This window comes from Nuphar pumila, chromosome 16, assembly GCF_984573655.1.
Source record: "Nuphar pumila chromosome 16, dmNupPumi1.hap1.1, whole genome shotgun sequence".
Classification (NCBI taxonomy): Eukaryota; Viridiplantae; Streptophyta; class Magnoliopsida; order Nymphaeales; family Nymphaeaceae; genus Nuphar; species Nuphar pumila.
Genome location: NC_143264.1, coordinates 24294742 through 24311741, shown reverse-complemented (window position 1 = coordinate 24311741; position 17000 = coordinate 24294742). Strand labels below are relative to the sequence as shown.

Genomic DNA, 17000 nt, shown 5'->3' with positions numbered 1-17000 from the left:
TGCCTCCTCTGAACTCATAATTAGCCTAAGATTGAACCCAGAGTTGGTCTCAGAGTGCCGACAATTCCTTGTCCCTGAAGTACTCATGGATCAAGTCCTCTAAAAAGGGAAATTCGACTTAAGTGACCATATGCATTTCCAGTGCAGGTTTGTTTATACGAGACAAGGTGTCTACAACTTGATTTTTTGTGCCTTTTTGGTACTGGATCTCAAAATTATAGCTCAATAGTTTAGAAATTTATTTGTGCTACATGGGTGTAGAGATCCTATATTCGAGCATGAACCTCAGACTCTTATGGTCAGTTCAAACCACAAAGTGTCAGCCCAAGAGATAAGGCCTCCATTTACTGATGGCCATGATGATGGCTAAAAACTCATTCTCATAGGTTGAAATGCCCTTCTTATGATCTAATAGGACCTTTCTAAAGTAGGTCAATGGGTGGCCACCTTGGGACAAGACTGCCCCAACACCTCCCGCTGAAGCATCAATGCCCACAATGAAGATTTCGTGAAAATTGAGAAGGGCTAGCACTGAGGTCATGCTCATATATAGGCTTTTTTAGGGCATCAAAGGCCTTGGTAGAAAGCTCATCACAGTTGAAGGTGTCCTAGAGGAGTCTAGTCAAGGTTTGACTGATCTGGGCATAATTTCTAACAAACTTCCTGTATCCTGTCACTCCAAGAAATCCCCCCAATGATTTGAGATTCTGGAGAAGCAGCCAAGTGAGGATGCCTTGGATCTTCTCAGGGTTGACTTCCACTCCCTGATGTGACCCAGATAATAGACTCATATTTTTTGCCCAAATGAGCACTTACTCCTTTTAATAAAGAGTTTGTGCTTTTGGAGGTACGTACTCAAGAACAATTTGGAGGTGTTTATCCCGTGATCTGCTGTATATCAAGATATCATCGAAGAACACCATGATAAAACTTCTCAAATAAGGTTTGAAAATCTCATTCATTAAACTTTTAAAAGTCGCTGGGGGCATTGGTGACTCTAAATGGCATAACCAAGAACTCATAATGCCCATTATGAGTCTGGAAAGCAGTTTTGTGAACATCTTTCAGGGCCATCCAGATTTGATGGTAACCAGATCAGAGATCCTGTTTAGAAAAATAGGACGCTTTATGGAGTTCATCTAGTAACTCATCTATCACAAAAATTGGAAACTTGTCCTTGATTGTGATGGTGTTCAGGGCCCTTTAATCAACACAGAACCTCTAAGTCCCATCTTTCTTTTTTACCAGCATAACTTGAGAGGAGAAGGGGCTTCATATCAGTTACATGACTCTGGACCGTAACATCTCCTTAATCAGCATTTTGATCTCATTCTTCTGGATCTAGGCAAAGCAGTAAGAACTCATATTGGCTAGTTGTGTGCTTGAGATGATCGGTATTTGGTGGCCATGTGACCTCTCCGGGGGTAGGTCACTAGGCTTAACAAAGACATCCTCAAAGAGATCGATGAGTCCATTGGGAACTTCCTTCCACGGAATGGAGTAGGAAGACTTGTGATCTGTACTACATCATTTTAACCATAGACTTGGATTCCATAATGTCCTGGTTGGGTCAAGGAGCAGTGATTTCAACTTATTAACCTACTTGGTTAAACCTCATAGTGATGGTTTTGAAATCCCATATGATTTGACTTAGGGTCGGTAGACACTGTATTCCCAAAACTAGATCTACCCCTTTTCATGGAAAAGACAAATTCCTCTAGCTCAAAGTTGGTGCCTTGGTCAACTTCGAGCACTTGGCCTGACACCTAAGCTTACTTCTGTTGTCCACTATCACATCAAATGGCTTGTGTGATGCGGTGGCACATCGAATCTTTTTAGAAGTTTGGGCATAAATAAAATTTGTGTGTGCTCTCCGTATCAATGAGAATCCATATTTGAGTGTCTTTGAGAGTTTCAAGTACTCTCATATAGTTTGTGGCACATCCACACCGTCAAGGGAATAGAATGAGATCACCATGACTTTCTCTGGTGGGGGTTCCTCATTCTTCTCGTACTTCTTTCTCATTTTCATTATCACTATCAGACACATGATACATATGCAAGGTCTTATATTTGTGGTCGAGACACCATGTTTCATCACAGTGGTAACATAACCCCTTCTTTTTCCTTTCGACCATTGTATCATTTGAGAGTTTTTTTTTTTTTTATATTTACTTTAGAAGTATTAAAAAAAGATTTAAAAATATTTTGGACCCACTCAAGTCTGCTGCATTTTTGGATCCACCTGATCCTCTCTTGAAGGGAGGACAATTTGGGCCATTTTTAGATCCAGATATGAATCTCGTACGAATGTTTTTGACTCTTGCTTTTGTAGCTTCTCCTTCCCCAAACATGCTTGCTAAAAGCACTCGAGAATGCTGGTGGGGCAGCTGGCGTATACTTTAGTATTGAAAGCCGATGATGTATGTTCCGATTAGAGCCTCTTGAGACCAGTCAACCACCAGGTTGCTGAGCCTTTTAAACTTGGCCTGATACTCCATGAGGCTCCCAGCCCGACATAACTTGGACAATGTTACGTTGTGATTCACATATGCTGATGGCCCAAATTAAAGTGTGATTGCAAGAGAACATGGTATGCCAATGTTTTTTTTTGAACCAATATTACCAACACACTGCTCCTTCCTCTAGGTGAATGGAAGCAATAAATACCTTCTCTACCTACGGGGTTTGCATGACCTGAAAATAGTGCTTGACGACCTTGAATATTCAGCTAGTCGGATCCTTTTCGAAGAAGGTTAAAAACTTGATATGGGAGTGCTTCATCTGATTTCCCCAATTGGCATAACCATACCATGGTCCATAATTTTGGGTGGGTTGGACCCCCCGCTTGCTTCACCCTGATTTATGAACTCCCACATCATTGTGGTTAGTTCATCCACCTTCTAGTTTGTCTCATCAACCTTGTTGTTTGTCAACCCCAGATGGTGCTGGGTTTTAGCCTGTAGGGCATCTACGAGCTCTTGGGCTCTAGTCACCATGATTAAATGGTCAAAGACGTTGTCCACTTGCAAGACATAATTCTACTAGTCTGAAGGTTGGCTAGTGCAGAGGACTATGATAAGTTTTTTGACTAGTTATCAGTTTGGTTAACTAATGGAAGGTCTCAAGTATGTGAAATGGATTTTTTTGGGATTTTACAGAGGTTTTAGGAGGTCAAAAATAATTATTTTTTGAGACTGGTAAGGACAATACAAGTTCAGTCTAGGATTTAGGGTCTAACAAATTCCAAAGATTTGACCAAATCTCAATGGTTTGGACGAATTTTTAGATTTTTTGGTTGTGGGGTCTGGCCTAGAGATATCTACAAATCAAAATTTGATTTTCACGATCTGTAAACTAAGTTTGGTTGAGGACAAGTAGGGATATCTAGGGTAACATTTTGGGGATTTTAGGGGTTGTCACCAGGTCATAGCAGGTTTTACAAAACTATACAAAAAATATATTTGTATTGATCCCTCCCAAGAACAGGCAAGAAGAGATCTGTCTTCTGAAAGTCAGATCAGAGTGATAAAAAATCAGACTCTAATGAAATAGAATTCAAATAGGCAGACACTTGAAGGGCTCTGACAATTGGTAGCTGCAGTTGGTGAAAAGCACCTTTGATGGCAGCTAAAATGAATAGGAAGACACTTGAAGGGCTTGGGCCCTTGTTGTAGAGGTTGTATGGCATCTTTGAGGTTCAAAGAAGGACGGACTATGATACCAAATATTACAAACCCATGGGAGAGAGCTACACACTCGTCCAGGGGCCATGACTTGCAGAGGGGTGTAAGGGTATAGAGAAGGGAAAAGAGTGTGCGTGAAAAGAAGGAAGAGAGAGAGGCATGTGAGGGAGAGGGAGGGAGAGAAACAGAAATGTGAGAGAGAGGGATCTCCTTGGGCGTGAATCCTAAGAGGCCAATCTTCCTCCAAGAATAAAGCCAAATCTTGCTAAGTTAAGCCAAAAGAGTTTACTAATTGCATAAAATGAGAAAAGACTAATTACATGGCTTAAATAGAAGAATCAACCTAAAAATAAGAAACAAAGCAAAAAAAGAGGGAAGATAAGCATAAAGGAGGGAATCTTGTTGGGCATCCCTATCAATGGGAGATTTTTTTTGCATTTCTTCTTATTTTGCCCCTGTATTGGTGCATTCCTTGGAAAAGAACTGTTTTGCCACTGAAAACCCTAATAATGCCAAGAAGATGGTCTTTTTTATCCCTGTCTCTTCTCTAAACTGCTTCACATATCCTCTTATTTGGAGTTGATCAGGATATCCCTTATCCTAACCCAAAATCTTGCATACACCCACATGGATCAACAAACCCATTTAACTAACAGGGATATTTAGATCCAACACCTAAGCTAATTGGGTCAAGATGCTATCATTGGTCCACATGAAAGTACTGCTCTGCATGAAACAACCAACTCATCAGGTCATTCCTCGATAATTTTAGGAACTTCAACCTTAGGTAATGAGTCTGGTATGGCCTATGATCCTGGTCTGATGCCCTCTGTAGCTGGTCCATCCTTGGCAGGAATTGTTGATGTCTCTCATTTATCTTGGCATTTAGCCTCTCTGCTTGCTCATCAACTGTCGTTAATCATGCATCGAGAGTGGCCATTCTACGGTTCGTCTCTGCTATCAAATCTCTGAGGCCAACTTTCCCTCTAAGGGCCTGCTTGATATCGGTCATGCACTCCTCTATGTTTGTTCTAAGCTATATGATCAATTCCTGTGCTTGCGTCATGGTCATCTCTATACTCAAGTCTAATCTACTATACTAACACTATCTGACCCCACTAACACTTGTAAATAAAAGAGTCAATCCCCTAAACTATAGGACCAAAAACATCCCCCACCTTTGACAAGCCCCTACACGCAAGAAGCTTGGCAGGAGTTTGCGTGAATTCCTTTCGCCAAACACACAATGATATACCCATAATCTCCCAATTCCTCGATTCACATGCCAACAATGGTGATGTGTCTGGAATAATAAAAAAAATCTAGAAAATATAAGAAAATCCAAGAACTAGAGGCACCTAATCTCATTCGATTAGAGTAAACGAGAACACAAAGAGGGAGCGTGCGGTGCTGACGATCATATGCGTGATGTTGAATCGATGCTCAAACAGGGTTGGATCAGACTAGACTTGGTTGACAAGTTGCAAGTCAGTGCTGTTGTAGGCAACATCACACAAAAAGGGAGAGTAGGTGGATGGGCTAATGGCAGCCATTGCAGTCCGTGCTGCGGTGGGAAACATCACATGAAAGAGGGAGCCACACAAGATAAGAAGAAGAAAAAGAAGAAGAAGAGAAGAGAGAAGATGACGACAAGAAAAAAATAAGAGAAGAAGAAGAGAGGAGGAGAGGTAAGAAAGTGAGAGACTAAGAAAGGGAGAGAGAGAGAGAGAGAGGTGGCAACAATAATGCCCCATCTCACTATGAAAGAAAAAGAGGGTTTAGGAGAGCGCAGGGAGAGGGAATGGAAGAGCGAGAGGGTTTCCCCCTTATAAAAAATGAGAGAGAGAGGGTTTTCCTCTCATGAACAAAAATAAGAGAGAGGGAGAGGACAACATTCTCTTCGCCAGTGATGGTGGATCAGTGTGAGAAAGAGGTTGGCGATTGTAAGCCAACGTAAGCAAGGGAGCCGCGTGGTGGTCTGCAAGATAGATTGAATTTGCTGCGATCGGGATGCCATAAAGGTGAAGTCGGCGATCTGTTGCGATTGGGATGTCAGGAAGGTGATGCCGCCGATGAATGAATGTTTGACTCTTGTGATCAATGCCCCAATAGATTTCTCAAAAAATATAAAGAGCTTGGGCCCTCGTTGATACGCTCATGATGACCAAAAAATTGAGGATGCTACGATCAAATGGAGAAACACATTCTCGATGATCAGAGGTGGTGGTTGCAATCAAAGGGAGATATTCAATGCCTATAATTGTACCCTCAAAAAGCATAAAGGAAGAAGAAAGGAGAAATGAGATCTCAAAGAGAAAAGTTCCCCAAAAATGTCCAAGATACATTCATTCTGGAGCTAGTCCCCCTTAAAAAGTCCAGAGGCAGATTAGGTCAAGTGTGGATCTAATCAAATACAAACCAAAGTAAATACAAAAGCAAATAAATATCGATTCAAGATAGATTTGATCTCAAAAAACCCAAACCAAAACAAAGAGTCCAAAACCCAACTAAATAGATCTGATCAATCCAAACAAGAAAAGAATGAAGAATGGATCTAGGTCAGTCTATAATAGTATCTTGTTCTTGTATTTTTTTTGTCCTAATAGTGTTTTTACACCATCATACTCACTTTTTTTTAGGAGTTCATATTGAGATACATGATGTTGTCATGCTAGAAGCCAATGTTTGTAGATCCAAAGTTTCTGACATGGCCAATCCTTGCTCGCCAAAGGTGGAAAGGTGCACAACTTAAAAACAAGATCCACGTCTCTAAAAAAAAAGGATCCATTTTGAAACTCGTTTAAAAATTCATTTTATTTCTTTAAAAAAGATCTCGAATCCACAATTTCGGGTCTAGTATCCTGAATATGAAAACCGGTCTTGAATGTAGGATTTCGTATGTGTTTCGAGTCAAATCCGGATTCAAGATTGGATCTATTAATATAAAGTTAGACTTGGTATCCATTTTACCTAGGTTTAACCCAAATCTGACATGTTTGCAACCCTACCTACTAGGCACATTGCTGAACCATGTAAAATCTTGTGCCTTGTGTGTGGTTGCTTACTTAGTATTTTGGTGTTCTCTCTTTGAGGCCCTAATTGGATTTGAAACTAATACCATCTTGTGTTTAGGTTGTAAAACCAAGATAGCATCCACCACCTCTATTTCATTTTAAAATGTTTTGCTTTTTTAACAAAAAATATTTGTTTTTAAAGAAAAAAAGTCAAATTTTCTAGCAAAACTTTTATCATAAATTGATCAAAATGACTCATGGTAGGTAGCCATTTCATCATTCAAGCTTGTACAACTCTTTTTTTGTTTTGTTAATATGAGATAGATATTTGTTTTATTAAGTGAGTCATGGTAGGACAATGATATAGATATTGTGCATTACAAATCTGCAAGGGTTGGAAACCAGTCTGGTGGTTTATCTTTCCATACCTTATCCCCGTGTCAATACCTATCCTCACCAAACTGCATACCCAATGATTCTGATTCTTTTCCACATGGATGCGATGAATATGATCAAAAGGGAATGTAGTATGGACTACCTCATAACTCAACAACCTTTAAGGACCCATCCCTTCAGGTGCCTATTTGTTTTGCTGCAATGATTTTCCTTCAAGATTATTAAAGATAACCTTCTATATCCATCCATGCCACCATTCCTTCTTAATCTTCTATTTTTTGTGACATAACCTGCAAAATATTTATAAATTTTTTGCCAGAACTACTACTATAGTAGCTCTATTTCTCAAAAATCTTTAGAATTTTTTTGCTAGAACTACTGCTATAATAGTTCTAAATGCTTAAAAATGTTTATAAAAGTTTTAACAAAACCTCCCCAGTATAGAGGCGAGGTTGGATTAAATTTTAGTAAAAGTGTCTCAATTTAAATTCAGAAAGAAGTCCTAAGTGTTCAAGGAAGGAATAAGAGGTCCTAGAAGCACATGCTAGGGTTTAGATGAAGAATACAAGCACTAACCTTATTTACAAAAATTTGAGCGGTGCTTCCGTAGTAGAATTTTGAAACTTATGCTGAATTGAGCAGAACTTCTGATATCTGGACTTCATAAGATGATTCTAATCGGTCAACACTCCTTCAAAGGAACGATGATCGCCCTTTAAGAGTGGGAAGAGGCTAAGAGGGGTTTGGCAGAAGAAACTGGGATTTTAATGGAGGTTTGGGTTGAAAATTCTAGAGAGAAGAGCTAGGGTTTGGGAGAGAAAGAGAGGATTTAGGAGAGAGAGACCTAGACAGAGAAAATGGAAGGAGAAAACACTATAGTGAGAGAGTGGGGGTATTTATAGGCTCAAGAGGAGGTGTCTTCCTCCGTGTGGGACCCACACCCCTCCTGAGTCTCTATTTTTTGATAGAAGAGAGGTGACTCACCCTCTCCCTTGCCATGTGTCAACAGAAGAGAGAGAGAGTGTCACCTCCTCTATAATTCTATGATACACATGGCACATGGTTTTAGAAAACCATATTCTTCCATGATTTTGGGCACATGGTTTTTTGAAAATCATAGGTTATCTATTAAAATATATTAAAATAATGATAAAATATAAAATCTTATTTTAATAATCAAATTTTATACCTAATTCACCCTCTTTCAGATCCCATATAATAAAAATGCCATTTGGATATAGAAAGTTACTATTTACCCTTCAGTGGTATAGAATTTTACGTAAAATTGTCACTGGGGTGACAAATTATTGTTTTACCCTTAACAATTTTATTAAATTCTTAAAAATGTCTCTGACATAAAAATTACCTATTTACCCTTTTATAGTTGAAAATTTTACCTGAATATGATATTGGAGTGATAAATTATCATTTTGCCCTTGATAATTTAATTATTTATGAATATGTCCCTGAACTATGGATTTTGAACAACTATCTATTTGGATTTGTCAAAAGTTTGAATATGAGTTCAAATCAGTGTTTGGATCCAATAATTATTCAAATCAAGATTTTTAGACTTTAAATCATATCCAAAGTAATCCAGAATTCATAAGGACTTGATTTTCAGAATTTATTAAACATTGAATTTTTTTAGATGTTTTAAAATCAAGGAGTATTCATTGGTAATAATGATTCTAGGATTGCTGGGGGTTCATTTCTTTCAAAGTCTCATTTGATGGAGGCAAGCATTGACCAATATGCAGATTCAATCTTCTTGTTACACCTTGGATCCTGACACCATTTTGCCATTCTGATTCTTCTCGCAAAGAGATCTATTTTTTAATGTATCGAGATAGGATCGGACTTGGCAGATCTTAGATTTACGAACCTTCTTCTTAGCCTCCTTTGATTTAGGGTTGCCACTACCTCGTCATGAAGATCGATATCCTGGAATAGAGATGCTAGACCGTCAAGACTTGATAAGATGGCATTTGGGTATTCTTTGGGATTCATAACTCCTCCTTGTACAAACTTAGGAGGGTCCGTTTGTTTTTGGACCATTGCCTCCTCTTTTTCCTTTTTATCATACTCTAAACATTCACCGGAGTTGGTCTTGGATACTTGGATGAGAGCTTGAATTCCTTGGTCATTCTTTCCCAATTCTTTAAAGGGAAGGTATCTCATTCATAGCATCATTGGCCATCCTTTTAGGAAATTAGCGAATTTTGGATATTGTTGGTATTTTTTGAAATTTGAATCATCGATCCTTCCCGATAGTTTAAGAAAATTTGGTCGCTTATCACAATCAATAGTGTCTACTCAAGATGTCTCACCTGCACCAGATTGTATGGCAAGAAATGAACTTTCTCTTTTCGCCCAGATGGAAGGGATATCCATTGACATGTCAAGCGAAAAAAATATGGGTTCAGTCGGTCGGATGGTTAGATCATCGGTAAAGATTACGATGACCTGATCCTTTCGGGGAATCTTGATGCATTGGTGATAGGTTGAAGGAACCACCTTTAAGATCATGGATCCATGGTTGCCCCCCAAGAGCAAGTTATGTATATCCACCACATGGAATAGGGTTTGATGAGAGATTGGTTCGATTTCCATGTCAAGTATTACGGTCTCCAGAGTAGAGGTCACGTTCCCATCGTATCCGCTGATTTGAATGCATTCTGAAGTTCGATGCCAAACCTCACCAACAGTGTTGTGAGAGGCGTACGCCTTAGAGGAGAAGCGCAAAAAAAAAATACTGAAGCGCTAGATGAAGCGTTTGTGGGTTCGAAGCGCACGCTTCACATGAGTGAAGCGTGCACCTCGCTTCGCGTCTCGCTTCGCGTCTCGCTTCGCGTCTCGCTTCGATTATAAGGCGTACGCCTCATGTACAACCCCCAAAAATTGAAATACGAAAGGGTTTCTCTCTTTCTTTTAATGTTTTAAACCTTCATCCCCTCCCCCCCCCCCCCCCCCCGCCGCATCCCCTCATTTCCCTTTTCGTGCCTCCCCCAACCCTCTGTAAAAATCGCATAGGGGAGACAACATCAACAATGCAGGTTCTCTCGATATGACCAGTCTAGTTGATGCTCCAAGCACCAGTGAATTGGACGTTACAAGCCTTTTAGGGGGGACAACATCAACAATTCGCCTTTCTGATGTCGCAACTCTTGCTGTTGGTTATATGTTTATATTTCGTGTGGTTTTCTTTTACCTAAGCCTATTGGCTTTGATCCGCTACAGCAGGGGTGAGCCGTTCACCATGGGCAGGCTTTATGGACTTGCTTCTGTAGCAGAAGAAATTCCATCTATATTGAGGCAATTTTTTGCTGGAATGAGGCATTTGATAACTATGGTTAAGGTTGCCTTTCTGTTAGTCATAGAGCTTGGGGTCTTTCCATTAATGTGCGGTTGGTGGCTGGATATTTGCACAATCAAGATGTTTGGGTCTACAATTGCACAGCGGGTTGAGTTCTTCTCAATCTCGCCCTTGGCAAGCTCCTTGATCCACTGGGCTGTAGGGATCGTCTACATGTTGCAAATAAGCATTTTTGTTAGCCTTCTTCGAGGGGTACTTTTTACAATTGCTTGTTTATAAGCTTGCATGATTTTCTAGTGTTTGGCAGATGCAATATTATGGGCATATCTACTATTGTTCTAACTTATTTTTTCATTGCTTAATGTAGGTTTTGCGCAATGGCATTCTATATTTTCTTCGTGATCCTGCAGATCCTAATTATAATCCATTCCGTGATTTAATTGATGACCCTGTGCACAAGCATGCACGTCGGGTTCTTCTATCAGTCGCTGTTTATGGGAGCTTGATTGTAATGCTGGTATTTTTGCCTGTCAAGCTTGCCATGTATATGGCGCCATCTGTCTTCCCTTTGGATGTTAGGTAAGTTTTCTACTTTATGCTGAAGTCCAAATTTTCCCTCTGCTGTTCTCTATGAACTGGTTTTAAGTAGTGTCCTTTTTCCCTTCTTGAATATGTCTTCAACTGTTTCTGTTGATTTGCAGTCTATCTGATCCTTTTACTGAGATACCAGCAGATATGCTCCTTTTTCAAATCTGTCTGCCATTTGCTATGGAACACTTCAAGCCTCAGACAACAATCAAAGTAGTTCTTCGAAGATGGTTTAGTCTAGTTGGTTGGGCTCTTGGATTAACCGAGTTTCAACTCGATGGTAAGGCTACCATACATCTAAGGTCATGTTCTTACAAATTTTTTTTTGCTCCAGTTTTTTCTGACCTGTTATCATCCAGGTATACGGCACCTGAGGTTCTGCTCCAGTCACCTGCGTATGACTCTGCAGTTGGTAAGTTTGCTCTCTAGCCAAATCAAGAAGTTCCTTTTATTAATAGATGATGATATTGATTCCATGATTTAGAGGGCCAATACGTTCTTGCTGGTATTGCAGGTTGTACTACTCTTATGTGATATAAAAGAAATGTCATCTGATATTGCAGGTTGGCGGCGAGGAAGAGCAACAACCCGACGACAACGATGAGTTAACTATAGAAAAATATTATTTATTTTATATTGTTGTTTATTATTAGTTTTTATTTAAAATTTTTATTATTTTATTAATATTATATATTTTTTTATTTTGATCATGAAGCTTACGCTTCAACGCCTCGAGGCTTACGCCTCGCTTCATAACAAGCTCAACGCCTGGCTTCGCCTCAACGCATTTAACAACCTTGCTCACCAACTGCTGACTAGATCGTGAAAACAGACCTTTTTTTATCCAAGACCACGACTCATTTCACCAAGGGCCCCCATTGGGTCTGCTTCTCACTTTCCCAACTGAAGAAAAAAACACACCAAGTGCAATACTACGTCCATCAGCGACAAGTTTTGTGACTTGGCCATTGGGCGTGGGCCCCACAACATTTGGGCTCCACAAGTTTTTTGACGGGCCTGTCAGTAATTAATAAAATAATTGAGGGTGTCGTGATATTATTGTAAACTAGCTAGAGAGCTAGTAAAAAGCAAAAATAAGGAGGACCCTGGCCTGATCTCATTGTCAATTGCATGCAAGGGATACAGGAAAGGAACTTTGTCCACTGTGTGAATCCAAGTCGTCACGCCTCACGTCACCCGCAAAAAAACTAAATACTTTTGGACCCTGCCATTGCTTTGCCAATCGATGGTAAATGATTCTTTCATATACATGAACAAAAATTACGAAATTTATCTTATGGGGTTCATGATCTTGGTCAAGTTTCTGGTGATTCCCGCAAGTACGTTACGTTGGTCCTGAAAAGCGGTGAGCAGATGGAACGCGCTTATTGGATTACAACCAGATCAAGCCAAACGTGGATGCTCTGTGTCACATATCGCGAGATTTAAAAAAAAAAAAATCTTGCCGAGATATCGCAAAAAATTGCCTGAAAGTTTAAAACGGTAATTTCTCGTCAGATTTCAAACTGTAACAAATATCATGATATTTATCGTAAAACCCCTGAGATTTTTATTTTTAAATGTGTTTTATTTATATCTTTTTTATAAAAATTATTTTTTTTATATTTTTTATTCTCAAGATTTTGCCAAAAAAAAATGCAAGATTTAAGAAAAATTTCAAAATATCCCAAGTTGTTTTCCTGCCGAGATTTTGCCGTTTTAAAGTTTTGTCACTATGCGTGGATGGAAAAGTAAGTGAACTTATAGTTTATCTGAACGGAAGCACAGTGAAGGGTCCCTTTTGCAATATATATATATATATATGACTTTCTATGCTATGTTTGACATATAAAGAGTTACTCGGCTTGATTAGACTCGGGTGAGCTCATTAAGTAGTAATTCAGGTTTGCAGGACTGTTGCATTTTCGTAGCATGTCAGTAGTACAACACGAGACAAAGGCAATGACACTGACACTCAAAAGTATAGATATTATTTTAGTTTTTTATATTTTTCAATACCTTGCTTATATAGAAAAAGCAGAAGGTTAAATATAATAACAAGTCGGTTCTTATAAAATAGCTATTAAGTTAGGAGTCCTTTTTGGAAAATTTATCCTATTTTTTATATTAACAAGTTGGTAGAGGCGAGTCTTAAGCGTACAGTTCTCTCGAAAATAATTTAGGTTCACTGGGTTATCAATAATTTAACAATGTTATGGGTCCCTAAAGTCTTACTTACCAACCAATGTTATTATAATCAGTATAGGTGCGTATGGAACAATTCGTACCGGCAGAAAATCAATACTGCAAGGCCTGAATCTATTATTTTTAATAAAATTAAAAACATATCAAAAGATAATTTGTTCGTGAATTTTAGTGTCAACCTTTTAGATTTTAACCGTGTTTTTTTTTATGTATAATCTTAAAACCACAGTTACAAAATCTCAAATATTTAAAAAAAAAATATATAATTTTTATAAAATACTTTATCATTTTTAATAAGTCACGTTATGATTGATAACGTAACAAAACGGATTCACTTAAGTATCGATACAGCAGAATGAGTGGCCAGACAATTCAAAGCCGATACCCATTCCCCCCAACAGCCTCTCTCTCCTTCCCCTATATAAACCCCATAGCCACCTCCAAAAGTTTCATAGGTCTCCTACCTCTACAAAACTTCTTTCTTTTTGCTTGCTCTTCCCCCTTTCACTACATACTCATCGATCCTTGCGCGCGCTGCAATCTCTCCAGAAAGGTCGACCCTACAAAAATGGCCACATGCGTTGAGTGCTTGCGGTCCGAAATGGTCGCAAAACCGCTTTCGTTCGACATGGACGAATCCCTTCCTTCCGATTCAGCCTCACTTTACAACTTCATCGACTTCTCAGTGCCTTTTCACCATGGCAACAATGAGGAAAGGGATGATATATGGCTGACGATGAGGGAGGAAGCCAGAAGGGACGTAGATCAAGAGCCTGTGTTGGGAAGTTATTACATATCTGCTATACTTGCACATGACTCACTTGAGAGTGCTGTAGCCACACATCTTGGATACAGGCTCTCCCCACCTTACCTACCTGGTTCCAGCCTAGCTGAGATCTTCCTGGCTGTATTTCTCGATGACCGTGCAATCCAGACGGCAATCAGAGCGGACCTGAAAGCAATTAAGGAAAGGGACCCAGCATGTGTTAGCTACGTGCAATGCCTACTCAACTTCAAGGGATTCCTAGCAATTCAGGCCCACCGGGTGGCTCACAGGCTGTGGACTTTGGGCCGTATACCACTAGCCTTGGTGATCCAGAACCGGGTGTCCGAGGTCTTTGCTGTGGACATACACCCCGGGGCACGGATCGGAAAAGGGGTGCTGCTGGACCACGCAACTGGGACCGTAATCGGCGAGACTGCGGTCATAGGCAACAATGTGTCGATCTTGCACAACGTGACACTGGGGGGCACCGGCAAGGTGACCGGAGACCGGCACCCAAAAATTGGGGATGGGGTCCTAGTGGGCGCGGGGACACATGTCTTGGGGAATGTCAGGGTTGGTGCTGGGGCCAAGATCGGGGCGGGCTCGGTTGTACTGAAGGAGGTGCCGGAGAGGACCACAGCGGTGGGAAACCCGGCCAGGCTGCTAGGTGGGAGGGACAACCCGATTAAGCTGACCAGGATTCCAAGCTTCACAATGGACCACGTCTCCTTCATATCCCAGTGGTCAGACTATGTAATCTGATTGCAAGCCTGCTCATGTTTGCAGTTTTTCCAGTTTTATTTAGTTTTTCTTAATTTTGTCACTTGAGAATGGTTGGTGATGTAACTTATTGTCAGCACCTCGCTGAAAATTATCATAATGGAAGTATCCTTGTTGTTAGGTATGTATGTAATACTCTCTCTCTCTCTCTCTCTCTCTCGTGTATAGGGAGTGGAGAGGCTGTTGAATGCAAACTCATTAGACGGCAGTTAAACCTCAATCCCCTTGTATAATCGTGTACAATTTTTGAGATTATGAAAAAAGTTTGTTCTTTTACTGCTTTTGCCATGCCATTTCTCTTCTTTAAAATATACATCAACTCAACACTTAAGCATCAGTTAACTCGACTTCATGGTGAATTATGACTTGTCATTATTTTGGCTTTTCAATCTTTTTTTTTTTTTTTTGAAGGAAGGAATAATTATAAAGAAAATTAACTATTTCAGTTTCAAGGTGAATGAATCTGAACGCATCACAAAAGAAGAAAAAACAATAGAGAAACCATGGGCTTCTGTTGCAAACCATGTGCTAAAAACGATGGGCCAACTCCTCCTCCCATGGATAAAGGAAAATTATATGTCCAGAGTTGTAGCATGTACCTCTTTCTCGAGGCCAAAAGGGAAAAAAAATAAAATAAAAAATCTGTTCAAATTCCAACAAAGATGAAGACTAAATGAGACAGCTGACTCAGCGAAACGAACGCCACTTATGGGGAGCCAACAAATCCAAAACATTAAAGATTTATACTGCAAGTGGGCAATTTATTTGTGGTGATTATATAAACATTTTGGCTTCTTTCTCACAGGCAATGCCACACATGCGTTTGGGTATCGGAGATTTAGATGTCAGGACAAGTCTAATAAATTGCAACTGTTATTTTAGAAAAATCTCAAGACGCCTTTAAAACATTAAATAAAAAATTTCTCAACAACAAAAATTAAAAGTAAATATAAGAAGCAACTTTTATCACGATAGGGGGGGGGGGTGACCACTCCAAAATTTTCAAAAATTCTGTTTTTACCCCTAGCATTCACCTCAGATATTCAGAAGGGCAATTGCGTAAATATCTATTCATTCTCGGGTTCACTAGTTGAAGATCCGAATCCAAATTCAATTTCTATATCTAAACCAAGTTCAGATCCAGATCTGATATCCAAATCCAATTCTGAGTCCTATTATCTAATTTTCAATTCAAAATCTAAAAATACAAAAATAATTTTCTAAATGACTCAGACAATTCATCCAGTATCCATTTGGATTCACTGTTCTCTATTCCTCAATTCGAGAGCCAAACTCGAGTATTTACTCAAAATCTCGGATCCAAATCCATTTTTTAACCCAATTTATGAAAATTAACCATGTATTTTTTCAAAAACCTCATTTCATAAATCCTTAAACTTCAAAACAAATATTTTATAAAAACATTTTCAAAAAACCTCATCTGGATTCCATTTCCAAAAATCTTCATATTTCCCTCGTATATTTTTTAGGTTTTCCCTTCAAAAATATAAAAAAGGAAAAGAATTTCAGAAATTAGCCTAAACCCCCTTTTTTCTGAAAAACCTTGTAAAAGGAAACCATCATTTTGAAATTTTCAAAAATAAAAGGGAATTCTTTTGAAAAAAGTCTAACGACTTTCTCTTATAAAAAGGACCCGCAGGGGTCCTCTTCTGGCATCCAAGAACGAGCCACCCTTCGCATCCATTAGCATCCATTCTCATCCGATCATCCATCATCTTCATCCCTCTCCAATCTCGATCCCTCTTCCTCTCCATCGCCTCTTCACCCCACCATTGCTCTGAATCACCTTCTTCTTCCTCTCTCAGCTTCTCCTTTCCCCCTATCGATCCCTCTTCTTCTTCCCCACTTTTTTTTTCTCTGCCTTCTTCCTCTTTCCCCTGTTTCTTCTTCTCTTTTTCTGGTTTTTCCCATCTGGTCGACTGAAAGAGTCTGATCCATCTTCAACCTCTAGAGGAAGCATCACCCGATCAATTAAAACTATGAGTAAATATCTCTTCTCCCTCTGTTTCCCTTCCTGTGAATTTACATTTTTTTTCTCTTTTTCCTTTCTCTTAGATTTTTGATTTTCTATTTATGGAAGCAATGTATGCAACGTCGATCTGCTTATGGCAGCATCAACTTGTAGTTTGAAAAAGAGCTTCACCCTTTTCTGGGTTACATCCCTCTAATTGTTGGTTCATATATCATAATTCTCTGTATCTGATAGAATCCATCATTATTCATTCATC

The 17000-nt window shown here is 39.4% G+C and overlaps 1 pseudogene; it reads left to right on the top strand.

Moving 5' to 3' along the window:
• The first annotated feature begins 13662 nt into the window (after positions 1–13662).
• Positions 13663–14875, top strand: LOC149813102 (serine acetyltransferase 1, chloroplastic pseudogene; annotated as a pseudogene).
• The last annotated feature ends 2125 nt before the right edge of the window (positions 14876–17000 follow it).